The following is a 27,549-nucleotide window of genomic DNA, read 5'->3' on the forward strand; positions in this document are numbered from 1 at the left end:
AATCGTCTTCAGAGAAAAAACGAGAAAGTCCAGTTGCCTCCTGGAAAAAAAAAATCACCTTCTGGACAAAAGGGGACTGACTTAGTCTCCAAAGCACTTGAGGGCAGAACAAGAAGTGATGGGTGGAAGATCATTAAAAGAACGATCCAAACTAGAAGAAGAAATTTTCTGATACCCAGAACAATTCCTCAATGGAACAGCTTGCCTCGCAAAGTTGTGGGTGCTCCATCACTGGAGTTTTCAAAAATAGACTGGAAACCGTTCGACCGGGGTGGTATAAGGTCCCTTGCATTGAAGAGGAGGTTGGGCTGTTAGATCTTCAAGGTCCCTTCCAACTTGATCATGTGGTGTTCTATGTTCTAGTCCTCTTGACGCAGAAGTGAGTCTAATCTTGCTTTGGTTTGGAGAGGTTCTTTTTTTTCTAGCTTCTCAATCTAGCCTGCATGCTGGGAACAATTCGGCTTTCTTTCCTGATTATTTGACAGTTCTATGAACTCCAGACTTGTTTTAAGCATCTGCACCTCCATGCCTTTGTCTCTGTGTGGGAAGCCGGCGTAGTTAATTTGGGATTATTTGCCATAAGATTTTGACGTTCTTCTAAGTCCACAAAGCTCCCCACTGAGCTGAGAACATCTGCTAGGCTTGCTGTCAGGAACATTAAGCAATCTATAGGGGGTCTGTCAACATGTTATTTTTTATATTATTATTTTTTTCCCCCAATTTTGCCCACAAAAAATCTTGGAAGGTTCGTTCAGCCTCCAGGAAGTGACTTTAGTTCACGAATGTACAGCTGCCTCTTCGCACCAAAATGTCATCGTGTGGGGTTTCTTTAGGAATAGGGAAATTGAAATCTTATGTCAGTCTTTTGCTTATCTGTGGCAAATTTCAGATAGATTTTTTTTGATACAATATGATCATGTCAGGGTTCTGCGACATAGTATTTAATTTTTGCATTAATGTTCTGCCTTTTCTTGTGAGCTCAAGGCAACGTGCCTCCAGGACCCGCTACAAATGTTGTAGCCATTTTACGCCTACAACACAACTGTCTAAGGTAAATTGAACAAAGAGAGAAAGAGATGAAGACACCAAATGGCCCAAACTCACTCAATGAGCTTCATGGTTGTATGGAGAGGTGAACCTGGGTCTTTCCGTGCCCAAAATCTTAACCGCTAAACATCAACTGCCTGATGACTATTCTATACTTAAGTGGATGTTCTTCCCTCACCATGTTGCTTTGGTTTATTTTTTAAAAGTTTTTTTAACAGCTATGACATTGTTTTCATTGTTGGCTGAAGGATAAAACATACAAAGAACAGTTGCAGGAACTGAGTAGGTCTAGTTCAGGGCTAGGCAACCTTGGCTCTTTTATGACTCGTGGACTTCAACTCCCAGAATTCCTGAGCCAGCCATGCTCAAGTCAAGGTTGCCTACCCCTGGTCTAGTTTAATGAAAAGAAAGATTAGGGGTGATACGATAGCAGTCTTCCAATGTTTGAGGGGCTGCCACAAAGAAGAGGGGGTCAACCTATTCTCCAAAACCTCTGAAGGCAGGACTTTGGAGAATTGGCATGGGCCTGGATTATTTACGGGAGTACCTTTAACTTCCCATCGCCCTGTGCGCTCCCACAGAGGGCCTCCTCAGGGTGCCGTCGGTCAGGGAATGCCGACCGGCGGCCCCCAGGGGGAGAGCATTCTCTGTGGGCGCGCCTGCCCTCTGGAACCAGCTCCCTGTTGAGCTCCGGATGGCTCCTGACCTTCGCTCCTTTCGCTGCGACCTGAAGACTTGGCTATTTGAGCTTGCCGGCCTGGACTGAGTGACTGGGATTTTAGATTTTAAATTCCATATTTTAAATTTTAGAATGTGTTTTATTGCTTAGGGCTACTTGGTTTAATTTATTTTAATTTTTGTATATTATGTGCTGTATATTGTGTTTTAATTGCCCTGTACACCGCCCTGAGTCCTTCGGGAGAGGGGCAGTATATAAATCCATATAATAATAATAATAATAATAATAATAATAATAATAATAATAATAATAATAATAATAATAATAATAATAATAATAATAATAATAATAATAATGGTTGACCCCCCCTCTTCTCTGTGGCAACCCCTGAGATATTAGAACACTGATATCGTGTCAGTCCTTTTTTTCATACAACTAAAAGGTAAAGGTTCCCCCGCACATGCGTGCTAGTCTAGGGGCCGGTGCTCATCTCCGTTTCAAAGCCGAAGAGCCAGCGCTTGTCCGAGGACATCTCCATGATCATGTGGCCAGCATGACTGGACGCCAAAGGTGCACGGAACGCTGTTACCTTCCCACCGTAGTGGTCCCTATTTTTCTACTTGCATTTTTACGTGCTTTTGAACTGCTAGGTTGGCAGGAGCTGGGACGAGTAGTATCAGGTGCTCACTCTGTTACGCGGCACTCGGGATTCGACCTGCCAAACTGCCAACCTTCTGATCAACAAGCTCAGCGTCCTAACCCACTGAGCCATCACGTCCCTTATACGACTAGACATACCCAATTCCAGCAACTTTTCTTTATGTGCTTTCGCCTCCGACGCCCTGATCGTTACAATTCACTTTTCCTAAAAAGTAATATTGCTTTTGGCCCCAAGAACAGCCAACCTGCTGGGTTTAGAAAACCATTTGTTTAGCTTTATGTTAGTTTTTATTTATCATGCACAACTTGTCACCATTTGAAAAGTACTCTTTTCAGGCTGTTCTTCCTACAGATGAAATCTGACAAGTGGGAGACACTGCAAATGTCACTCTTAACAAGACGCCGGGTATGTGGTATGGATCTTGTGGTTGTGTTAGATTATTATTTTTGGATATGCCCTTTGTATTCAAAGAAGAGAGAAAATGGCAGATCATTGGGAGTTAAAGTTAATATACTGGACAATTTAAGAGGAGACAATCTGGTTCCCCCCCCTTTTGTCCTTGCTGATCAATTCATCGAAAGGATCAGCAAATCCTAGTTCTATCAAAAACAAAGAAATTGTCAAAGAACGCTCTGCTACTAAATTAAAAGGCAGCCATTCTGAGTTTTGTGTGGAGGGGAAAAAAACTTGAATGCAAAGAAATGTACAAACATAGAACAGAAGTCTCCAAATTAAATGTTTCCTCCAATAATCCCTGGAAGCTTATTGCTGTTAGAGCAAAGGCACACAGCTGGAAGGATGTGTGTTTCCTCCAATTCTTAAATAAATCCCCTGGATGTTTCCAAGGGCTGGCGTTAATCTGGAATTTTTAATGTGACAGAAGGAGCAGTTATTAAACAGAGGAGAAATAATACTGAATGAGCAGAGTGCAATTCATTTACTTTCTTTTCCACTTGAACTTTGAAATTGGGTCAATGGGGACATTTCTCCTTCCTTCTTCGGGTCCAGCCCTCTTTGGGGAGGGCAAAACTCTGTAGAATGCTGGCTCAGGAATTCTGGGAGTTGAAGTCCACGAGTCATAAAAGAGCCAAGGTTGCTTACCCTTGGCCTAGGATCTTCTGCTTCAGCAGGGGATTGGACTAGAAGGCCTCCAATCCAATTGGTTGTCCAATCTCTGTTTAAAAATCTCCAGGGATGGAGCATATTCAGGGCTACCGGAGTATTCCAGCCATCTCAACAAACCTTGAAATGAAGGTAGACTACGATCTGGCCCTAGGGGACTCTGGCTGTAGCCTTCCCACGAGTCTGGAATTTCTAGCTCAGATTAAGGTAGACAAGGGCTTAATTTAGTAAAAAGTGAGCTTTCTTAAATTAAAAGGATGAGGTTTACCAGTCAAATCCCAAATCTGAATGATAGGATCCCAGAGTTGGAAGAAGACATTTGGGTCAGTGCTTAAATTGCTTTGTTCCTTCCATTTACATCAAACTCTACTTCTGGAGAATCTCCTTGACAGGTGGCTATCGGCTTCTGCTTGAAACAAATCCAAGAGTTCAACTCTTCAGCTATTCTTAGTACGGAAGTTTTTCCTACTGTGCAAAGAGGATCTGCCTTCTTGTGACTTTAGGTCATTATTTTGGATGCCTGAGATTCTGTCCGACTTTTCTTGCTAAGTGAATCACTCCAGTTGATAAGCTAGTAACCTGGTTGTTAAGTGAATCTGGCTTCCCCCTTTGACTTTGCTTGTCGAAAGGTCGCCAAAGGGGAATCATGTGACCTTGGGACACCAGCAACCGTCATAGGTCCGAGCCAGTTGCCAAGCATCTGCCTTTTGATCTCATGATCATGGGGATGCTGCAATGGTAGTAAGTGTGAAATACAGTCATAAGTCACTTTTTTTGGTGCCGTCGCAACTTTGAATGGTCGCTAAACAAAGCTGAGGGCTACCTATTTGCACACATGTGTGTGCCATTTTTTAGCGGCTTCCCTTCCGAGACTAACCAGGCTCATCCCCGCTTTTGGAGTCAAGACAGGATGCTTGCTAACCAGCCCTGTTTCCCTGAAATAATAATAAAAAAATATGGATTGATTAGGCTAATGTAGAGTATACAACATTAATGGGAGGGTCACCAGTCCTGTGTAACCCCCAGACAGGGCAGAACACAATCAAAGAAATAGCTTTTCCCCTCAAGTGGCAACAGGCTCTTTGCTAACAATTGCTATTTATACATCTGTCAGATTCTTGCTTGCTTTTGAGACAACCCAGCCTGGATTTTTTATTTTTATTTTTTGGAATTCAAAGCCGGTCCCAATTTTGTGTCTTTATCTCTACTTTATTCTCTGACATTTTTTTTTTAAAAAAACGAAGTTTGCCGTTCTCCCACAAAGCACATCCCCCCAAAATGCACATCCCAGAATAGCGAGGAAGATAAACATATTTGGATGTGTGATTTCACAGTTCGGACATTGATAGCTTTCTGTAGCAAACGGCTGTCTATCAATTATGCTCCTTGTGCATTCATATGTGATACAGCAGAACAAAACCTGACTTATGAAATGGGGGGGAAAAGAGAGGATGGAGGGTCCGGAGAAGTTAAAAGGAGCTGTTCTGCATTTCAACAAACTTCTCTTTCTCTCCATATTTTCTGGCTATGGAGGATGATCAAAATGTTTCTCTCCAGAAGACAACAGATTTCCACACACCCCCCAGGATAAACATTGGATTCATCATGATAAAAACAATGTGACCAATTCAACTGCAGTGCATCATGCAACAAATAAGAAGAGAAGCCACGCAACAATAAAATTTATGTAGTCCTTCAACTAGGTCTTCTCATACCTAAGGAGCAAATGACCAGGCTCAAATTATTCTACTTTGGACGTGTTCTGCAAAGACCTAGATGCCTAGACAAGGCTCTCATGCTGAGAAGGAAGGAAAGGTCCCAAAAATGCTTTTTCCAAAATATAACTGGACTTGGGGTCACCCTGTTGAGGGTGGGATATGACACTACTTGTCTCCTATCTGCAATACAGTCCTTTTGGTAGATCCAAGAAGGCTCCACACAGCCAACCCCCCATGTGGCTTCAACGACTCTCGAAGAGTTAACAACCAGATGACTGCAAAGGATATAAATCCTTCCGTTCCCCACCAGTCAGTGAGAACCGAAGAAGCTTCTTGCGTGAGAAGTAAAATGTTTTCAAAGGGAAAAAAAAACAAGAAAGTCCAGGGACAACCATGACCTGGATGATGGAGAATCTCCGTGGAAGGAAAGAGAAGAAAAGGATGACCACTTACAAAGGTAACGGATGTGCTGTTGGAAGACCTGCATGAACAGGTTAGAGACTGATCTGGAGGGATCTGTGTGGTCACCAAGAGTTGACAATTTGTTGGTGCATCATCAATCAACCACTAGGTCCCCCTGCTCAATAAGACATGGACTATATTAAAATACAGTCCTATTCACCCCATCCTTTTTCCATGGCACTCATTTCTTTAGCCTTCAAGACAGTTCGAAAGTGCACCAAGAACAAGCCAGAATAGGAAGCAGAAGAACGCAGACACAGTGAGCTGTTAGAGGGGAAACTCTCCCAGGAGACGAGAGGAAATGCAATTTTGAAGCCGTTGATGTGATTATGCTCGCTCTCATTTCCCAGTTAGGCAGGTAACTTAATCAAGGCCACAAAGTCAGCGTTATATCAAGGGACCTCAAGACGAAAGGGCAGATTTGTCAGTAGACTCAATGAAGTTTGTGTCTGGGAAAAACCTGCCTGGTTCCGAACGGGAGAAACATTAGTTTAAAATGCCGCCGGTTGTGTTGCATAGGCAACTCACCTGATTGGGATTTAAAAGTAATCTTTGATGTGCAACCGTTTGTTAAGTGCCCGTTCAAAATTCCATGGGCCCTGAAAAAAGTGAATTACAATTGGTCCTCACACTTATGACCCCTGCAGCATCCCCAGGCATGATCCTGTTTACGACCATCATGAGAATGAGAAGGAGGAGGAGGAGGAGGAGGAGGAGGTTGCGTGGTGGAGGCAGGTCTGCTCCTTACTTTCTGGCGAAGATGCTTACTGTCTTGTTTTTCCCTCTTCCCACATTTCTGCCGTCGTTTTTTCCATCTTTCGGCTGGATTATTAGCTTTACCGCCATTGTCTTGGATGTGAGCAGCTCTGCTGCTTCAAGTGATACCAGGGACATATTTCTTTTCTGACAATTTTGTAGATCCTCTGTTGTATGAAACTGGCACCATAATTATTGGGTTTTACAGCTTCCCCTCATCTTTATTCAAAGAAAACATATACAGCTTTTACAGAAAGCGGGGCAGAAATGTTAACTCAGGTTCAGGCAACTCACATCAAACAGATTGAAAGAGAGAGAGAGAGAGAGAGAGAGAGAGAGAGAGAGAGAGAGAGAGAGAGAGAGAGAGAGAGAGAGAGAGAGAGAGAGAGAGAGAGAGAGAGAGAGAAAGGAGGGAAAGATCCAGAAGGAAGGCAATTCAATGCAGTTTTTTGGTGAGCTTTACAAACAATCTCTCACCAGTACCTGCCCATCTGCTTCAGTCAGAAAGAGCTTAGCTTCTTAGTCTCCATGTGTTCCTCTGGACTTGGGAGAGTCCAGCCGTACACTGGGTAGATGTTCCTGTACACAACGCCAGCTGTCTACTATCTGTCTCTCTGTCTGTCTTTATCTTTCTATCATAATAATCGTATCTATTATTATTATTTTCTTCTTCATAATCCTATCATCCATCCATCTATCTATCTATCTATCTATCTATCTATCTATCTATCTATCTATCTATCTATCTATCTATCTATCTATCTATCTATCTATCTATCTTTCATCTCTCTGTCTTACTCACTCTCTCACTCTCTCTCACACACATACCGTTTACATCGGTCTAAGCGCTGGGAATTCCTAGCAACCTCCCATGCAAATCCTCACCTGGGTCTGATTCTGCTTAGCTTTCTAAGATCAGCCAACTCTAGCTAGTTGCTGCCACCAGCTGTAGGCTGAAGGTAAAACCTTCCCCCAAATCAAATTTGATTCATGTGAATGAATTCCTGATAACTTCATGAAGACATCCATCTATGGCTACAATATAAAGTCCTTTGTCATCAGGGAGATATTTTTTGCTGCCGAAATAATGATTCCCCAGTGTCCTGCCCTGTTTAAATCAGAAACACCTCAAGCGCTTAAACCCTGACATCAACCATAAATGGTCACTTCTAGATCTGGAGAAGGTGCAGGTGGGAAGGAAATCATAGGTGTGCTTATGTGGTTGCCAGTCAAACTCATTTTGTACTGTCTCCATCTTGATTGTACCTGCCCTATAACAATTAAGTTTGTCTACTGGTCAATAAACATAAACTTCTTTCTCAAGTTGAAAAGCTTGGATTGGCAATAGTCATTCTTCATCTTGATTTACTGTTTGGTTTTCCACTGTTTCTGATTCCTTGCATGAGGTTTTGCTTTTTGGGCCCCAGATTCTCCAAACCCTTTACTCTAGGGGTCTTCAAACTTGGCCCTTCTATGACTCATGGACTTCAACTCCCAGAATTCCTCAGCCAGCGTGCCAAAGAGCCGAGTTTGAAGACCCCTGCTTTACCCTATTTGATGCCTATATGCACAGGTTCAAACCAAGTCCAATATTTAAGAGTAATCACTTCAGAACCATATTGCCATCTCACAGTTCAAGTTAAGATGACATTAGGTGCTGTGGTGGTACGCTCAAGGTTGACTCACATCCCAACAAAACCTGAGGAGGTTCCACCCATCGCTTCTTGTCCTGCCTTCAGGTGCTTTAGAGAATAAATTGACTGCCTCTCCTCCGAGACAGCCCTTCGAGTATTGGAAGACTGCTATCATGTCATCCCTAAGCCTTCTCTTCGCTAGGCTAAACAAACCGAGTTTTCCTTCTCCCAGAGAAGTGGGCGATTCGAGCGGCTTCAAATACGGCTGCACACCCCTTGCGTACAAAGCTAAAGCTCGCGCAGGGAGCCCATCAAAGTCCCCAGCTGGACCAAGGCTTATCTGCTGCCTCTCTGGTGTTAGTTACATGTTGACTTTATGGATCATAGCAAGTCGAGGGTGACTGGGTCCATGCTGTTGGGGGTTAATTGCACATTAAGCATCTGCTGGTGTGCCAGCGAAAACTGCCTTACTTCTGGGCAATTAATGCTACTTGAGTTTGCCCATTAGAAGGTTTTATGCTGGGATCCACAGGTAACTGAGAAATCAGGGGGAAAATGGCTCACTGGTGTCTCTCCCGCATTAGGGTAGTCACTGCTGACAACAGAATGCAGATGTTAGAGGAGATGGAAATTGCTTTCTAGCTGGCACATCTGAGAAATGCATTTGCTTGGCAGGCGTGAAATAAAGAGGAGTGGAGAGTCCCGCAAAGTAGCTTCATTAGAAGTCTGGCTACGAATGGAATTCTTGCTGGCTGAAGTCAACGGTGACTCTGGAATACAGCCTGCTGCTGACCTCAGATTCCTAAAAGGTTCAAGGATGGAACATGGAGCCAAGGGAGGATTTGGAGAGCTCTGAACCTGGAGACCTCCTGAAGGAGTCACTGGTGTCTTCTCCTCTGGGTTCAAAGGCAGCCCTTCTTGTTTTCCTCCCAGAGTAGAATTATGATCAAATTCCCTGATCACACAAGGGGTGGTCACTGAGCCCAATTGTTGCATTCCCCTTCACTTGATGGCAGAGTAATTCCGATAATGGATAGGCCCTTAGCCTGCTGAAAGGACCTTCCTTAGTTAACAGTTACACCATGCAATAAGATAGGTAGTTTTCTTCCCCCTCCTGTAGCGCACGAGACCCACTGCCAAGACTCTAGCTTTTCACAAGATCTGCTTTCTGTGTGTTTGGTCAAAGTGGATGCACCGAACAAATCTGCTTGGAATTTTGGACATGATATTGAATAGATCCTTCCTGCCTCCCTGTTGGCCAATTGCCAACTAGGCTGGAAGGAGTAGTCAAGCCAGGCCCTAGTTTGGAATCCTAGCACAGCCACAAACAGTATGATCTCCTTGATTTCCTCCAAGATTCATGAAGCTTTATCTGATCATTCCCAGGGAAAGGCAAGCAATCTGGGAAGATTCTTGTAACACAGACAGTAAATAATAACACTACTGTACTGATTTTTCATCATTCGTGATTGGGTCTGGTTGCTTCGTGCTCCCTGCCAGCACGAAACCAGCAGCAAAACCCTGCGCAACAAGGGCATCATAGAGAAACTACAGTTATTGGGACCAACATCCTAGTGTAAGGGCTGGTCTGAAAAAGACTTCTTCCTGTCATCGCCTGCCATAGCAGTGATGACACCTGCTCAGCTACAAATCATTTCCAAAGCTGGCACTTGTCTCTGGCACCAAGATTGAAAAGGCAGGACAAAGGGGAGAGTGTTCATTTGACAGGATTCCAAAATTTGGAGACATTTGAGCCAGGCTTGGCCAGATGCTGGGAACAGGGCTCTGTTGCGCTTTCTGTCTCCGCACTGGGATATCTGCATGCGCTATGGAGAACAAATGGAACACACAAACGACTGAACAAAGCTCTCGGCCTCTCTCTTGTCTGCCTTCCCTCTCCCCTCTCCGTCCGTCCTCTGCAATTGAACAATCCCAGCAGGGCAAACAAAAGGAGATCAAAAATGCTTTCCTGCCTGGTTTTCATGCAGTTGACAGAGATGAGAAGACAACAAGAAAAAAGGGCGACAAGGACATCGTTGGTAGGCAGGGCAGCCATGTAGAAATACAGGTTGTCCTTGACAATGGGACCAGAACATTCATTGCTAACAGATGGGGTCATTAAGTGAGCCATCATATCATTAAGTGAGCCATTACGTGACCGAGGCCAATTGGACAATCTTTTTTGCATGATTGTTAAGTGAATCACCATGGTCGTTAAATGAATTGCAAGGTTGTTAAGAGAATCCTGCTCTCCCCCCCACCCGGCATTCCTCGGACGGTCTCTGGGAAGGTTGCAGGTGGCAATCATGTAACCCTGGGATGCTGCAATTGTTATAAATATATTTTTGGTTGCCATGTGCCAAAATCGTGGTCACATGACTGTAAGGATGCAGTGATGGTCGTAAGTGCAAGAACTAGTCATAAATCACTTTTTTAGGGCTGGGATAACATCAACCAGTCTTTTTTTTAAAACTTCCCAACTGAACCTACGATGCTATTAATCCGAGTAATAACCAGATTCCACCCTGCTCAGCTTTGCCCGTTCAAGCCAAGAGAGACGAGTACTTTGATAAATTGGATTTCTTTTATTTATAGAGCACCATTTGCCTTCTTCCTTCCTCTTTCTTGTCAAACCTTCATGCACAAATTGGGCGTAGAGGTTTCAGCCCGACATCAAAGATGGCTCCCTCTGTTAAAGAGAATTGTTGAATAAGAAGCATCCGTTTGATTGTTCCATTATACGGGGCATTTTGCTCCCACCATGTTAGCAGTTGCCTTACGCAGGCCCGGCTCAGAGGAAATACCTCATTAGTCGACTCTGTACTGAACTTCATCCACAGTTATCACTGCTTTTACAAGAAAATTGGGTTTTGATTAAGAGCAACGTCGGGTGTAAAGATAGCTTATGGGTCCTTGCCTGGTTCTGCTACATTCCAGGCCCTGCATGACAAAAAGGCAGATCAAACTTTTCCATCAAGGCTCACACAGTGTCTTGACCTGCCAAGGAGACCCAAATCCTATTGCCCTTTGTGCTAATCAAACTTAGCAGGTGATACGAATGTACTTCCTAGATCTTTAAGTATCTTGGTTGGATGTGTCATGTTGAGTAGGGCTGATGATGGTTGATGTGCAAAATTCAGCCACTGTCCTCCCTGGTTAGGTTCAAGTAAAAGAATATTTGCTGCGACAAGGCCTGTCTGGTTATACGAACGATCCACAAAGTCCTGGACCAGTTACTCACTTGCTCCCGACGTCTAAATGCAAGATTTCCTTGCTACTAGGAGGCGAATGCAGTAGGAGAAATATAGGTAAAACACCAAGAAGAAACAATAAACACAGTTAAACGTCTATGGAGATTCTCAGTCATCCAAGTCATGGTTGTCCCAAAGGTGCTTTGTTTTTACGAGGCAACTGGACTTTCTTTGTTTTTCTTTGAAGAGGTTTTGCTTCTCATCCAAGAAGCTTCTTCAATGTAACATATCTGAGATCTCCAAATAAGCACAATTGAAATCTCCAAAGGTACAAGACCAATTCTACTCAGATTCCAGTATCTGAGGGGCTGCCACAAGGCAGAGGAGGCCAGGTTGTTTACCAAAGCATCAGAGAGAAGGACGAGAAACAATGGTTGGAAACTCATCAAAGAGAGACCCTATACTATCCCAAACAAATGGTTGTTCAACTTCTATTCTATTCTATTCTATTCTATTCTATTCTATTCTATTCTATTCTATTCTATTCTATTCTATTCTATTCTATTCTATTCTATTCTATTCTATTCTATTCTATTCTATTCTATTCTATTCTATTCTATTCTATTCTACTCTACTCTACTCTACTCTACTCTACTCTACTCTACTCTACTCTTTCTGAGTCATATCTCCATCTTACTTCCAAAGTTCCTATCACCTGCTCCCAATCCTTAGCTGGGAAAAGTGGTAGGCCTTATAAGGAAGACCCGAGCTTCCATGGATCTTGGCTAGCCTGCTACACCTGGCTGAAGCAAAGGAAGGACGTTACTCAAGTATTACAAATGTCCCCAGCCAGGTGCCAAGATAGCACCGCCCTCCAATGTTCGCAGGCACAGTTTATTTTTTCCCATCCAGCTGCAGATTGGAAGAAACAGCTTTAACGATCATTGCATAGCCTTCATATCTACAGAGAGAGGCTAATCCTCCACTACTCAGTGTGTGTGAAGCTATAAATATGGATTTGGCGGGTGGGTGCACACGAGGGAGGCTACTCTGTGTTCCCAATTCTCTTAGCCAGTGTGAAGCTTAATCTACGCGGGGTCTGTGGAAGGCCAAAAGAGGTGCAGCCGTTGGGCAGGTCCACCACAAGGGCCTTACGCGAATTTTCGAGTGCCGAATGAACTCGGCAGGATGAATACAATTTGATCCTTAAACGAGGGATCTGGTTGTGATATTGACCTCTGAGCAGACTACTCATTGACAGCTTTCCCTTCTGTAGGTTAACTTGGACTTTCCTAACTTAGCCGTGCATAGGAAGCACGTGTGTTTTCAAAGCCCTCAAGGATGAAAATAATGCTATCTCTTTGGTTATGCCCAGGAAAGGAATACAGGTGGTGTTGACTTACGATCACAAATGAGCTCAAATTTCTGTTGCTGAACGAGAATTTGTTAAGTGAGTTTTGCTCCGCTTTACGTCCTTTCTCGCCACAGTTTTTAAATGAATCACTGCAGTTGTTAAGTTAGTCACACGGTTGTTAAGTGGGTCTGGCTTCCCTACTGACTCTCAGAAGGTCGCCCAAGGGGATCACGTGACCCCAGGGATCACTGCGACCATTGTACACATGGATCAGTTGCCAAGCATCTGAATTTTGATCATGGGGATGCTGCAACGGTCGTAAGTGTGCGATCCTAAGTCACTTTTTCCAGTGCTGTTGTAACTTTGAACGGTCACTGAATGAATTTTGTAAAGTCGGGGACTAGCTGTATTGCTCAGTAGCAATGGAGCTAGGCTTTCTATGTGATTGTGCGTGCGTTTACATGCAAAGCTCACCCCCACAGAGTCGCCTATCCCTATCTATACTTTTTTTTTTATTTTTGGGGCTATTCTAGATTTCCCACCCCAGATCTCATCCAAGAACATGGATCAGTTTCATTTTTCATTTCATCTTTTTCAATAAAATGCCATCTTCCTTCTACCCTGTCCAGGCCAAATGCAATAAATACAGTTATTTCCAGCACTGAAAGGATTCGGCATGTCACTGGTGAAGGCTCCGTTAAAAGGCAGAAAAAGCACAGAGGGGGCCATTTGAGGTCAACACTGCAAAACCGGTTGCAAAGATGGGGACACGAAAACTAGATTTTTATTTTTCCTAGAGTGATGCAAATCACGACACTCCGTTTCATTTTCCCACAAGCATTGGAAGGTCTGGAGGCTCCAACATTGTTGCAGTGGCTGTCAGGGGCCACAAAACATGCCAAGCATTTAAGGACAAAAACATTTGTTATCATTGTGGATCACGGCTCACTTCATCAAGTGCATGTGATGAATTGAGCAGGTGCCCGATGGAAACTTTAACCATTTTCAATTTGTTAGCTGCTAAGTTGCCTCCAGGACTCTTTGCTTGCTTCCCCAAATTTGCATTTTTGACAACTCAATGCTTTTCTGTCAGGTTGATGAAATGTGGGCAAATCTTATTAACATCCAAAAATGTCTCCTGTTTCCTTCAGTTCCATAACTCTGGGAATCAGAGAGAGCCCATGTCTTTGGGATCTTGCTTTGCATTTGCCACCTCAGCATAAAGAATTGCATCCCAGGACAGGGGTGGGCAACGATGGCACCTTTACAACCTGTGGATGATGGTGGTCTTGGCTTGATCGATCCAGAAGATTCTGAGATCTCTAATTTCTCTCTAGGAGGCCTTCAAAACCCGAGTGCTTTGCTTTGAGACACCTACCTTGGCTCCTACCATTTCCAAACTGCTTTTAACCAGATCTTCTTTGGAAGTTTGAGTGGGAAGCAAGCCCTTAAATAAATTAGTCCCTTCCTTAAAATCCACATACTTAGGAAGTGGAGCTACAATCCATGTCAGCAGACATTCTGCTGCGAAATGGTAGCTGGAGTTAATTTTTTTCAAGTTAGTGGAGACAGGAGATTTTTACTACTTTTCATCCCCAAGCTCTTAAATATGTATGGAAGTGGTCATATCAGAGATGTACTTAAATCACTGCAGGAGTGGAATTTAACCTCCTCCTTTTTTTCTAATGATGGGATGTATTTTTTCTCCATATCTCCAGATGATACACCTACAAAGAGATGTCAGAGAATGGTAGAATGTTTGACTTTGCACTATCCTCCTTTGGGCTGGGATTTTGCACCTGTCACACAATTCTGGTCTTGTCTGGAAATAAGCTAAAATGCAGGAGAGATCATGAAAGCTGTTCCATCCCTATTATGGTTCAATCTGTCCATGAACAAAGCACGGTGCCAGGAAGTAATAGCCAGCTGGCTTAAGGGTCAAAAGCTCAGCAGCAGAAGGAAAGAGATGAAATCCAAGGTGGAATTTCTCTCCCTTGTTTTAAATGGCAAACTTACAAGGTGAACTCTTATTTTATAAGGCTCCTCAGTCCACTTCGATTCCTGGCCTTGAATAAAGAAAGCATACTTTCATGGTTCCACAGAAACAATGGTGAGTCAATAGCTATTCAGTCTTCAGTGGACTTCAGGCTGCTATTACAGAGGTGCTGAAGCTGTTTGAGAATGAGAGGAGGAGGAGGAGGAGGAGGAGGAGGAGGAGGAGGAGGAGGAGGAGGAAGAGATGGAGATGGAGGAGGAGAAGGAGAAGGAGAAGGAAGAGGAGGAGATGGAGATGGAGATGGAGATGGAGAAGGAGAAAGGGAAGAGGGAGGAGGAGGAGAAAGAGAAGGAGAAGAAGGAAGACCAACACTATTGTGGCACAGTTTCATGATCAGATTCCCACCTTTGTAACAAGTCAATCCAACTGACCAACAAGGTCAAGATTTCCCAACCTAGGTTTCTTTTAACCACAACCTTGGTCAGCCCAGACTGAGCACACCTCCTTTCTCACAACTGTGATTAACAGCTAACAGCCACAGAGCAACGTTACAAGGGAAGCTGATCGAAATCAATGAAGTATACAGAAGTATTTCTATAAACCACTTCTATAAACTTTCACCAAGCAGCGCATGAGAGAGGAGAACCCTGAAGGGCCAGGCAAATCTCAGCTTCCAATGCTTGGCAGTTAAAAAGCCACGGTGTGTAACTGGGCTGGTCCTTAGGTTTTTTCTCTCTCTATCAGGTGACCTTGATGACCCAGGGTGGCTGAGTCAGGGCTTAAATCTGGGTCACCGTTGTGCTGCTCCAACCTGGCACACCTCATGCTTGGCACTAGTGCCATGAGACTGCCCAAATCAAATTGAGGGAGCACCTGTGCAGGAGAAGAGACACTGGAGTCCACCCAGGGGAAAATTTTTTTTCAGGAGAGGAAGTTTGGGAAACCAGCCTGTTTCATCTCCCAACCGCCCGCCATTGGAACAGATTTGTCCTGACAGGCACACCTACACACTCCTTGGTGTTCATCTGCGTTTGGACTAGCTGGATCGTTTGCACCCTTAAATGGGGCGCCCACACATCCTGCGCCCCCACCCTGCTAGGGATCTGCCAGCATTTGTTACATGGCGCTTCCATTCACACTCTCTAACGTTCACACCTCCCTTTTGCTCAGCCCAAGAAATAGCCATCTCGTCCCTACCTGTAAAATTTCTCTGAATTAAGCAGATTTAGGATCAAGGAGATCCGGGCACCAAAATGCGTCCTTAATTCCATGATCTAAGGAGCCATGAGATTGATCTTTTCTTTGATTACAAAACTGCTGTGCCGGTAATTCTCGACATACAACCATTCATTTAGTGGCTGTTCAAACTTACAACAGCGCTGAAAAAGGTGATTTATGGGCGTCTTTCACATTTACAACCGTTGCAGCATCCCCACGGTCACATAATTCAGACGCTTGTCAATTGACTTCTATTTATGACAATTGCAGTGTCCCAGGGTCACATGATCCCCCTTGGCGACCTTCTGACCAGCCACGTCAATGAGGAAGCCAGACTCACTTAAACCAGGGGTCCCCAAACCCCGGTACATGGGCTGGTACCGGGTCGCGGCATGCCACCAACTGGTCCACACAAAGAAGCAAAGCCCCATCCATGGGATGCAGACAGCACACAAAACCACGCACTCTTCGGTCCACGTAAAAACCTCTCTCCACGTAACCGGTCCCTGGTGCGCCAAAGGCTGGGGACCTCTGACGTAAACAACCATGTGACTAATTTAACAAGTGCAGTGATTAACAAGTGTGTCAAGAAAGGTCATAAAACGAAGCAAAAGCCCCTGAAAAAATGTCTCACTTAGCTGGGCTGAGTTGTGGCTGATAAGGACTACACAGCAGATTTAGGATCAAGGAGATCCGGGCACCCTGGGGAGAAGATGGAATGTCTGACTTTGGTGGCTGGAGCCGAAGCCTCAGCTGTGGGCAACAGCCACACTTCTTTCCATTTAATTCCTCCACTGGTTAGCTAGTTATTAATATTAATAAGCCAGCTTTAATAGCCGGTCTAGTTTTAATATGAACCTTGCAACTCAGCCAGGTGGAAGCCGACACTGGAAACCCGAAGCCAAGTTGAGCAGTGAAGGATTCCAGGCCTGGATCCAAACCGTTGATCCTAACTTCTCCAGAGGGTGATCAACCAAGAGGATTTTGAAAGGTAAGGCAGAGAAGATATACAGTGAAAGTTCTTCGGTGAAATGAAGAATTGTCTCCGATTGTCTGATCTGGCAACTTGGAAGTGTTCAATATTCATGGCGTGCGATCTCCCGGCTTTCTTAGAAGCGGACAATTTTTAAACCGGGAAGTCTGCAGGGAAAAATCTATTTAAGATGGTCTCTTAAACCATTTAAATCGCAGGTCTGTTTCTCCAGAAAAAGCCTTCGTGCTGCTTATCAATACTCCCAGAAATATTAATATGGCACAGTTTGGTTATTGTCTTAGGGCAAAACACGCCAAATGGCCTAGGGAGACTTTTATCCCCCTTGGTTTCTGCCCAATTTTCTCCTCTGCAACCTATGGAGGCAGAGGAATTTTATTTTTAAATTGCTTATGCTTCCATACCTTTACTAGGAGCCCTTTCAAACTGATACATATATATATATATATTTGAAGTGTTGTAGAAATATTTACTTTTGCATTCCCCCCCATCACCACCCTCCATTTTTCCTGTTAGTGTGGCTTAACACCTAGTGGTCTAAAGAGCCTTGGTGGAGGAGCAGTGGGCTGATGCCTCCTTAAGTAACACCAGCTGCCTGCAATTAGTGCAGGTTCGAGTCCCACCAGGCTCAAGGTTGACTCAGCCTTCCATCCTTCCCAGGTAGGTAAAATGAGGACCCAGATTGTTGGGGGCAATTAAGCTGACTTTGTAATAATGCCGCTTGGGGGGGGGCAAAAGCCCTAACAACATAGAATGAAGGCTACTGCTAAGCACATTGATTTGTGCTTAGAGTGTAAGCCGCCTTGAGTCTTCGGAGAAGGGCGGGATATAAATGGGATTAAAAAATAAATAAATAAAGGGCTGTCAAAAGGAAAAGGAGGAAGAGGAAGATTGTGGTTTTACTGATTAATTACAATTATACACCAAATTATGAGTGATCCTGTATTCCCACCCTCCCTTCCTCCTTCCCACCCTTCTCTCCTTGCCAAATCCACTAGAAAGTAGACCAGGAAGGGGGAAAGAAAAAGGAACGGGAGAAAAGCAAGAAAAGAGCGCGTTATTTTGTCAGCAAAAATCCCTTTTGCAGAGGCTGAATTATATTTAATGCACGGAAGCCAACAGTATGCAAAACCCTGGGGGTGGGGGGGGGGGAAATAGTTATATCTTGACCCAGAGCCATTGGGCTCCTAGTGGTATTAATCCTGAGTGACTTCAATTAGCTGTAAAATAGCTCTGGATACGGAGGGCAAAGATGTCGTGCCTGGATGATGGGAGATTAGGGTTAATCTGCCCTTGTGGTTTACAGGAGCAGTTAAACAACTTCCCAGAGGAATCCGCCTCCAGCCGGAAAATCAGGATGGACTTTACGGGGGTCCTTCAAGGAGGAACCCGTCGACTCTGGCGGAAGGTTTCATGGCTAACGTGGACCTCAACAGGGGTATAGAGGGTCATCCTGGGGTAGCAGTGGGCAGCTAGGGGTCTCCTCCTTCTCCCCTCCCCTCCTCTTCTTCCTCCTCTTCCTCCCCCTCCCTCTCCTTCTACCCCTCCTTCCTCTTCCTCCTCCTTCTCCCTTACTCTATTCTTCCTCTTCCTCCCCCTCCCTTTTTCCTCCTCCTCCTCCCTCTCCCCTTTCTTCTTCTTCCTCCTCTTCCTCCCCCTCCCTCTCCTTCTACCCCTCCTTCCTCCTCTTCCTCCTCCTTCTCCCTTACTCTCTTCTTCCTCTTCCTCCCCCTCCCTTTTTCCTCCCCCTCCTCTATCTCCTCCCCCTCGCCTCCCTTCCTTCTCATTCCCCTCCTCCCCCTCCTCCTTTTCCCCTCCTCCTCCTCCTCCTCCTCCTCCTCCTCCACGAATGGTCACTGAAAAGAGGCCATCAATAGCCATAACCTACCTGTATGTACTCCCCTGTTTGAGCACTAATGAAAGGGTGTAAAGAATGCTTCTGATCTTGGATAACGGAGCTTGGGAAAGAGGGAGGTGGAAGAACCCATGGTTTATAAACCACCACGGGCCCATTTCCCATACTACAGGAAACCCAGGGTAACGTGCTGGCCCCACAGCCTTCTGGAAGGAAATAAGGACTCCGATAAGTAAACAAGGCACTTAAGAATATCAAAAGCTCACCTTTCCCGCCTCCCTCTCTGCCCGTAACACTCTGAAGGGACTCAAGGAAGGTGTTAAGAAAGTCGCTTTCTCTGCCGTGATGTCAGATTGACACCATTTGCCGGAGAAGACCGGGGCAAAGCACATCAAGAATCCCCCGTGTGTACTTCCTCTTTGCTCTGGGGCTACACATTAAAAGCTTTTCAACCAGCTGCCGTGAACCTTTGATCTGCATCTTATTCTTGCTGATTTCCCTCGCTTTGCTGGCTTCCTCCATGCCTGAAACGGATCTTGGAAATGTTAAGAATAAGAACAGAGTGGAAGGGACCTTGTAGGTCATCTAGTCCAACCCGCCGCCCCCCCCAGTGCCTAAGCAGGAGAGCCTACACCATTTCCGATGGCAGTCCAGTCTCTTCTTGAAATCTTCCAGGGATGAAGCTCCCGCAACTTCTGAAGGACTGGCTGATTGTTCTCACTGTCAGGAAATTTCTCCTCATTTCTGGGTTGCTTCTCTCCTTGATCCATTTCTATCCGTTAGTCTGGCCTTCAGGTGCTTTGGAAATATAGGCTGACCCCCCAGCTCTCTGTGACTGCCCTCTCCAGGCTGAAGGTCGCCTGGACATGCCCAGGAGTCGCCTCTGTTGGGCCAATGAAGCCAAGGGCCTCCCCAAAGGACCCCTGCCTCAACACTCCCCTTCAAAACTCAGCCCTTCCATCAAGGCTTTGGAAAAAGACCCTTGCCTCGAAGTAGTTCTGTCTTCTTTCCCCCTCCCCTCTCTTGCCTGTTTGGTGCTAATTAGGAGATGCTGAACCTCTTGGGAGTGAGAACCTGCTGCTGGTATCTCCCAGGGATTTATGTTTACATTCTTTGCAAAGAGTCCCATTCACAGATAACTGCTACTATTAATTTGACTGCAGAGCCGAACGCAGTTGTATCCAGGCTCACGGCTCTACTATGGGGGGGGGGGAAGTGAGGGAACACGATTCCGTTCCTGCCTTTAAATAAACCGCCTAATTTGCAAGGTCCAGCTCAGTCGATGGGTCGAGATGCAGCTGTTGGTCAGAGTGCCAACTCTTTGGATTTTGGGATATGCTTTTGAGAGTTTCTGAGGCTACACGGGGGACCATCTCTGCTTTTAAAGGGAAGGCGGGGGCGGGGGGGGCGGAAATCCCGAGTGTTGCTATGCTTTGTAGCTATCTTGTTGCAATGGCAATCCTCACTGAGGTCAAGCACTCTGCATGCAACCCTCAGTGTGGATAATGTACGGGTCAACCTTGAAGGGAGGAAGGAGGGAAAGGAAAAGAGAGGAAGGAAGGAAAGAAGAGGGAGGGAGATGGACGGGAAGGGAAGGGAAGGATAGGGTAGGGCAGGAAAGGAAGAGGAGAAAGGAGGAAGAGAGGAAAAGGAAGAAAAAAAGGAAAGAAAGAAGGGAGAGGGGGAGGGAGGGAGGAAGGAAGGAGGAAGGATAGATGGAAGGGAGGGGTGGAAAGAGAGTGTGGGGGTGGAGAAGGAGGAGGAAGGAAGGAAGGAAAGAAGAAATGCCAGAAATGCTGGCTTCAAGCCAACTGCTTGAGATTTTCTACCGTTCCCCCGAGAGACTCTAATGGCTTCGCTGGATGAACTTGTTTAAATTCCTCAATATTAACTCTCATTCAACAGTTCCTTCTTCAGCCCCAGGAGAGATGCAAATGAAGGCACCTGCTTCCTTTTTACCTTTCTCTCTGTCTCTCCCTCTCCCTCCCTCCCTCCCCCCTTTCTTTCTTTCTTTCTTTCTTTCTTTCTTTCTTTCTTTCTTTCTTTCTTTCTTTCTTTCTTTCTCTCTCTCTCTCTCTCTCTCTCTTTCTTTCTTTCTTAAGATAAAACAAAATCCAGTTGCCTTATTTTTGGCCAACGCCAAGAAAGTGGTTTCTTTCTAGCAGTTTAAATTTTGATCTAGACAAGGAAGGAGGAGGAGGAGAAGGAAGGAGGAGGAGGAGGAGGGGAGGAGGAGGAGGAGGAGGAGGAGAAGAAGCAGAAGGAGAAGAAGAAGAAGAAGAAGAAGAAGAAGAAGAAGAAGAAGAAGAAGAAGAAGAAGAAGAAGAAGAAGAAGAAGAAGAAGAAGAAGATGGCCATTTCCTGCTGTTTCCAAGCTTTCTAGATGCCTTTTTTATTCTCTTTTTTTCCGTTCCCCATCTTTCCTTCTGCCCAGGCTGACATGCTTCTCCTCTCGCCCACTCGCCCAAACCCCTCCCCTCCGTGCTGCTATTGTCCTGGATGACATTAATAAGCTCCCTGAAAACAATGCAATTATGAATTATCCCTGAATTATCCCTTTGTGCCGGTGGAATTACTAATTATTGCTCAGATAAAGGGCAATATCATTGATGAAACGCAATACGATCGCCGTCTTTGTTCCGTGTTTGTTTTATTTGAGGATGAAAAGACCAGCCTCCTCTCTCCAGGACGCTGTGGAAAGTTGGAAGGGTTCCCCTTGGCAGGTGCACCAAGAACGCTACGAACAGGCCTTGCAATTATTCAGAGGCTCGCTGAAGTCTCTTGAAAACCCAGATTTGGGCCAACACCCTGTTCTTGGTTACTTCACTGAGAAAATATATATATATTTTTAAAGGGACGTCAGGTTGGCCCCCTTTGCAGTGATTGCTCATGGAAGGAATGTGAATAACAGCCAAGAATATGGGCCAAGACTTTTTATTAGATTTGAATAGCCTTTGCCCACCAAGGAAACCGAGATACCGTTTCCAGATTTGCTCCTTGGAGAAAGCTTGCTATGTTAGGAGTTAAGCGGCCATAATAGGTGGGCAACTCTCCAGTAATGTATTTGTTTTCCTTCCTTCCTTCCTTCCTTCCTTCCTTCCTTCCTTCCTTCCTTCCTTCCTTCCTTCCTTCCTTCCTTCCTTCCTTCCTTCCTTCCTTCCTTCCTTCCTTCCATCCCTAATGAATAGCTGCAAGTCAGGAAGTATCTGTATTAAGGTTGAAGGACAATCTACAGACATTTGATGTCTTTCTGTAGCAATGGGGTTGCTGGGGTTTTTGAACCTTTCGTTTAAAGAGAGGAGCGTGGGACATAAAAGGTGAATTATCTCATTGGTCCCACTAGAAGGAAAAAGAAAATATCTGGAACAGGGGTGTCCAAACTTGGTGACATTAAGACTTGTGGACTTCAACTCCCAGATTTCCTCAGAAAATCTGAGGAACTCTGGGAGTTGAAGTCCACAAAGCTTTGATGTTGCCAAGGTTGGACGCTCCTCACCCAGAGTGAGCATGTTGCTATGAAGGGCTGAACCGCTTTGATTCAACCTTGGCACAAGAACTAAGAAATCTATGTTGTTAATCAGTCCAATCTCAAGACCCCTGGATATAGGATCTTGTCCTCCATGCGGATGGGAACGACAGAAGAAAATGGGGGCATCAAAGCAACCCCTAAAACCCACGCCAGGGTCGCACAACACCTGCTGTACAAATTACGCACACCCTTCTCCCTTCGCCACACTGTCATGTGTGAACCAAGCTGCTAATGAGCTCAGAAACAGGGAGAAACTCAAATTAACATGGTTGAACTGAGACAAGCTTGCCCAGTTATGGAGCTGATGAGGGTTTTTTCACGTTGGGAGGACGGGCAATGAATTCATGAACCTAACAGTACCTTGTGTTTTCAATTAACAAGGCCAAACAGGAGCCCTTCGCTCAGGTTGGCTTTTCCGAAGAAGCAGAACCCCTTAAATATTTCATAGAAAGTTATCTCCCCCCCCTCGGAAAGCTTTCTTTTCCTTTTTAAAGAAAGACAGCTCCTTCTCACCCCTTTTGTTCATGTCAGGAGGTAATTAAGCGTGAAAGATCAGATTGCATAACAAAAAGACTCAACAACCCCATGACTTCGCTGGCTTCCTTCAACCAACCACCCCTTTCTCCTCATTTAAGCATTAACACACCATCCTTGGGTGAACACAGAACTGTCAAGATGGGAACTCACGCCCCACTTGGTCACGGAGAGAAGAAAGAAAAAAAAAAGGAATCCATTTCTGATTACATCCAGTTTCCTAGGCTGTGAACCCTGGAGAACCACAGGTTGGCAGAAGAGACAGGTACAGAATAACAGAGTTGGAAGGGACCTTGAAGGTCTCCTAGTCCAACCCCCTGCTCGAGCAGGAGACACCCCCCCACACATACAATTCTGGACAAATGGTTGTCCAATCTCTTGTTGAAAATCTTCAGAGTCTGAGCATCCACAACTTCTGGAGGCAAGCCATTCCACTGATTAATTGTTCTCACGGTCAGGAAATTCCTCCTTAGTTCCAGGTTGCTTCTCTCCTTGATTAGTTTTCACCTATTACTTCTTGTCCTGCCCTCAGTTGCTATGTGTCTGTTTGTCTGTCATCCATCCATCCATCCATCTCATCTTATCTTATCTTATCTTATCTTATCTTATCTTATCTTATCTTATCTTATCTTATCTTATCTTATCTTATCTTATCTTATCTTATCTTATCTTATCTTATCTTATCTTATCTTATCATCTATCTGCCTGCCTGTCATCCATCCATCCATCCATCCATCCATCCATCCATCCATCCATCCATAATCTAATCTAATCTAATCTAATCTAATCTAATCTAATCTAATCTAATCTAATCTAATCTAATCATCTAATCTAATCTAATCTAATCTAATCTAATCTAATCTATCTATACCATTCCATTCCATTCCATTCCATCTATACTACCTTCATCTATTTATCTATCTATCAACTCATCCATCTCTCTTTTTCTTTTATCACCTAGAAATATCTATCAGAGCCACATTAAGTGATCGTCCAGCATCAGTCTGTCCAATTTTACTTCCCATGAAATCCCTTCTTTCAGTTTTGCTGCCAAAGAAGACAATTACCCTTTCAGGTGGCAGCAGATAGTTTTAAGGCAACAGTCAGGCCATAGGCAGTTTCTGGGACTAGATGGAGAACTCTGTCTCCCATTGAATTCTCTCTTCTTTCTCACTGCAGAGTGCTCCAAAAATGAAGTTATTGGCGGATGTAATGTTTTCTCTACCTGACAATTTATGCTGTTGGTTCTCCAGGAAAGTGCTGACCTCTGCATTGACAGACCATCCCTGGATAGACATGTTTCTATAAATAAACCTGCTTTTTTCCCTCTCTGACTGAAGGGATAAAGCTTTCGATTATTTTGACTTGCAGTGCTCATTCTCTCTCCCAGCCTTCTCTCCTGGCTGGGTTAAAACTACACAAAACCCTCCCCAATTTTATATCCGGCATCCATTTTATTTCTTCTTCTGTTTCAGCAATGGGAAACCTGCCTCTAGTCTATGCTGGTATAAACAATCCACGCAGATGTTTGCACAATACAGTATATCAGCCTTTAGACTTGTTAGGATTGCAGCTTCCAAAATTTCACGGCCAAAGAGACTGACGCTTTTCAAGGGGCACCTGATTATAGCACGCAACATTAGACCGTGGTTTGCTTAACTATGGTTTATACCATTGAACCCCTGTTGGCTGACTTCACACGACCATCATGGGGGTCATCCGCTCATGGCAATCCTAAACAGATCTGGCTAAGATATTGCATGAACAAGGCCATTTTTCTCAACTTTCAGTTACTGTCCTGTCTTTTTCTCCAAGCAGGAGGTGAACTTATTTAAAGGATTGTGTTAAGTTCAACCCTCCACTAATTTAAAGGACCGTGGCCTTAAGTTCCCTAGGTCTGATTTTGGAAAACCATAAAAGAATCAGCCTGGAGTCCTTACATTTCCACAAATGATCCAAGTCCATCCCCTCTTGAATTCTGTTGACTCTTTATCTAGTAGCAATTTAGTGCTGACTGTTAGCTGACTAGATTCTTGAGCATGAGAAATCAAACAGCTTAATTACAACTCAAGGAAGGCTCCTGACTCTTCGTGCCTAACACATATAGCTGCATTTGGCTTCTTCAAAGCCCCCCACCCCAACCCACAGCCAGAGAAAGGGACGCTGGAATCATCCTGATGATTTTTTTTCCATTAAGGAACTAAATTTTGTTCTGCTGTGAAACCTCTCTTTGTTCCCTCCAGAGAGCTGTCAAGCTGGGAAATTGCCAGAGAACAGCCAGCTCTGATGTTTGCTGTCTCACACACACTGCCTTATCAAATTGACAGTTCACAAATTTCAATCTAGGATTCTGTACATACAGTACAAGCTGAAACCTGCTCCTGCCTCTTGAGTGTCCTGGAGAAAGACACAAAGAGAGTGGTGCAGCCTGGAAAAAAAGGGGCCAACAATTGTCACAGAACAAGAAGGATGAAATGTAAGAGAAGAAAAATCTACAGCTTGACCATCCAGGGTCATCAAATCTACCCTCTGAATGGTGCCTCTTGACAGTCTTTTGTTGGAAATTTCTACTACTACTACTACTTCAACAACAACAACAACAACAACAACAACAACAACAACAACAACAACAATAATAATAATAATAATAATAATAATAATAATAATAATCAGCCAATGGAATTAAGATCTATGGTAGTGTTTCTGAACTGGCCAACTTTAAGATGGCTGGACTTCAACTCCCAGAATTCCCCAGCCAGCATTCTGGGACTTGAACTCCGCCCATCCTAAAGTTGTCCAGGTTGAGAAACAGTGCTCTATATTAAACTGAGATGGTGAGAGGTAGACATTTGCCTCAGATAGCAATATTTTAGATAAAGAAATATGGGACATTGGTGTGAACAGAAGGCCATCAAGTTATTTTCCATGCTGAGCAGAAGAATCTAAATTCAAGTGGCCTCCAAGTCAGCCGTATCAATGAACAACCACAGATACGTGCTCCAATGTGCAGTAGAAAATTCCCACTTGGTCAAACGTTGGGTGGTCTATTTTCATTGTTTAGGTACTCCACACAGATTTCATGTTCCTGCTCACAATCTGGACTAAGTGACACAGTCAGGTGTATTTTCAACCATAGCAAAATGCAGGCCATTTCTTAGGGGGCTTCTCACTCACCCAAGCAAATGTAGGATGACCAGTTTCCAGAGATGCGGTCCTGATCCTCCCTTCGCTGGTGCAATCATGCACTGAAAGGAAAAAAAAGAAGGTATTTTGAGACCGTCTGCCTCACAGAGAATTACATCCTTCATGAGTGATTTTGGACCTATCACTCATTCAGGTCAAGCCACCTCCCAAGATTGTGGGGCTTCAGTAGGAATGACTCTTCGGGTAAATCACCTTGATGGTCCAGAGGAAAAAGGCAATCGATCAATAAAATGTATGGAATAAGTCTGGCGATGTAATGGTCTGCGAGAATGACCTGGGGAGGAAGGAGGGAGAGAGCTGAAAAGAGGATAACCAACATTGAAAACGAGTCACAGACCACAGAAAGGGGAATGATGGGGGAAGCATTTCAGAAGACTTTTCTTGAGAATGAAGGGGAAGAAATACTTTCAAACGTGCAAGATTCTGTCAATGTAACCTTACAATAAGGATGGAGTTAGTACTCGAGTAGAGTAGAGTAGAGTAGAGTAGAGTAGAGAATAGAATAGAATAGAATAGAATAGAATAGAATAGAATAGAATAGAATAGAATAGAATAGAATAGAATAGAATAGAATAGAATAGAATAGAATAGAGAAAAAAGTAGAGAATAGAATAGAGGAAAAAAGTAGAAAATAGAATAGAATAGAATAGAATAGAATAGAATAGAATAGAATAGAATAGAATAGAATAGAATAGAATAGAATAGAAAGTTGAGTCGAGTCGAGTCAAGTCATGTAGAAGAAAGAGAGGCAGAGCCTGAGGTGGAGTCATGAGAGGAATCAGCCTAGAATCATTACATTCCCACAAGCAGTCCAAGCCCAACACCTCTTGAATTCCATCAACTCTTATTTAGTGCCAATTTAGTATTGAGCATAAGTTGATTCTTGTAAATAGGTATGAGAAAATAAATCTGCTTAGCTAGAATTTATGGTGCGGTCCTGATTCTTCATGCCTGACAGGTTAATACACACATGGTTGTGCTTCTTATATGGTCAACCTTGCAGGAGCTAACAGGAAGGCAAGCATGTGACCAGGATTATGACTTAGCAAAGAACAAACAGACATTGAGCACTGTCACAAGACTTTAGCCTTTCTTCATTCTCATTCAAGAGATGGCCAAGCAGGGCATCTGCTGCCAGGTTTGAACCAGCTTCAATTGTCACACTGATGACAAGAATAATTGAATACCTCCAGCGCAAGGCTATTAAGCCAACATCAACCGACGCTTTATATAATCCTGTATAAAAGGATACAGAAGGGAAGAGAACAGTTGAGGAGGAATATAATTGGAAGCACAGCTTGAGAAAACCTTTGCTGGCACGTGGAAGAAACACGCCAGCGCTAGTTCTCAGACAGATGGCATCAGCTTGGAGATTTCATACACAGGTGACAAAAACTTCCAGGCCGAGCAACTCACATTTGCACTGGCATATTTCAGTCTTGGGCAGAGGGCCAAGTTTTTCAAAAGATCATCCAAGCCTAGGTAGGCAACCTTGGCTCTTTTATGACTTGTGGGCTTCAACTCCCAGAATTCCTGTGGGCTTCAACTCCCAGAATTCCTGAGCGAGGAATGAAATAGAATCAGGGTTGCCTAGATCT

General features: G+C 44.3%; 1 protein-coding gene across 1 annotated transcript in view; it reads right to left on the reverse strand.

The window, feature by feature from the left end:
* LINGO1 (leucine rich repeat and Ig domain containing 1) overlaps window positions 1-27,549 on the reverse strand; it is a 193,749-nt gene that overhangs the window by 40,310 nt on the left and 125,890 nt on the right. The window contains exon 3 of the mRNA XM_081337729.1: window positions 25,922-25,992. The gene's annotated coding sequence lies outside the window, so the exon portion shown is untranslated. The remainder of the gene's footprint in view (window positions 1-25,921; window positions 25,993-27,549) is intronic.

The sequence above is a fragment of the Vipera berus genome, assembly GCF_964194415.1.
Source record: "Vipera berus genome assembly, chromosome: 12".
Classification (NCBI taxonomy): Eukaryota; Metazoa; Chordata; class Lepidosauria; order Squamata; family Viperidae; genus Vipera; species Vipera berus.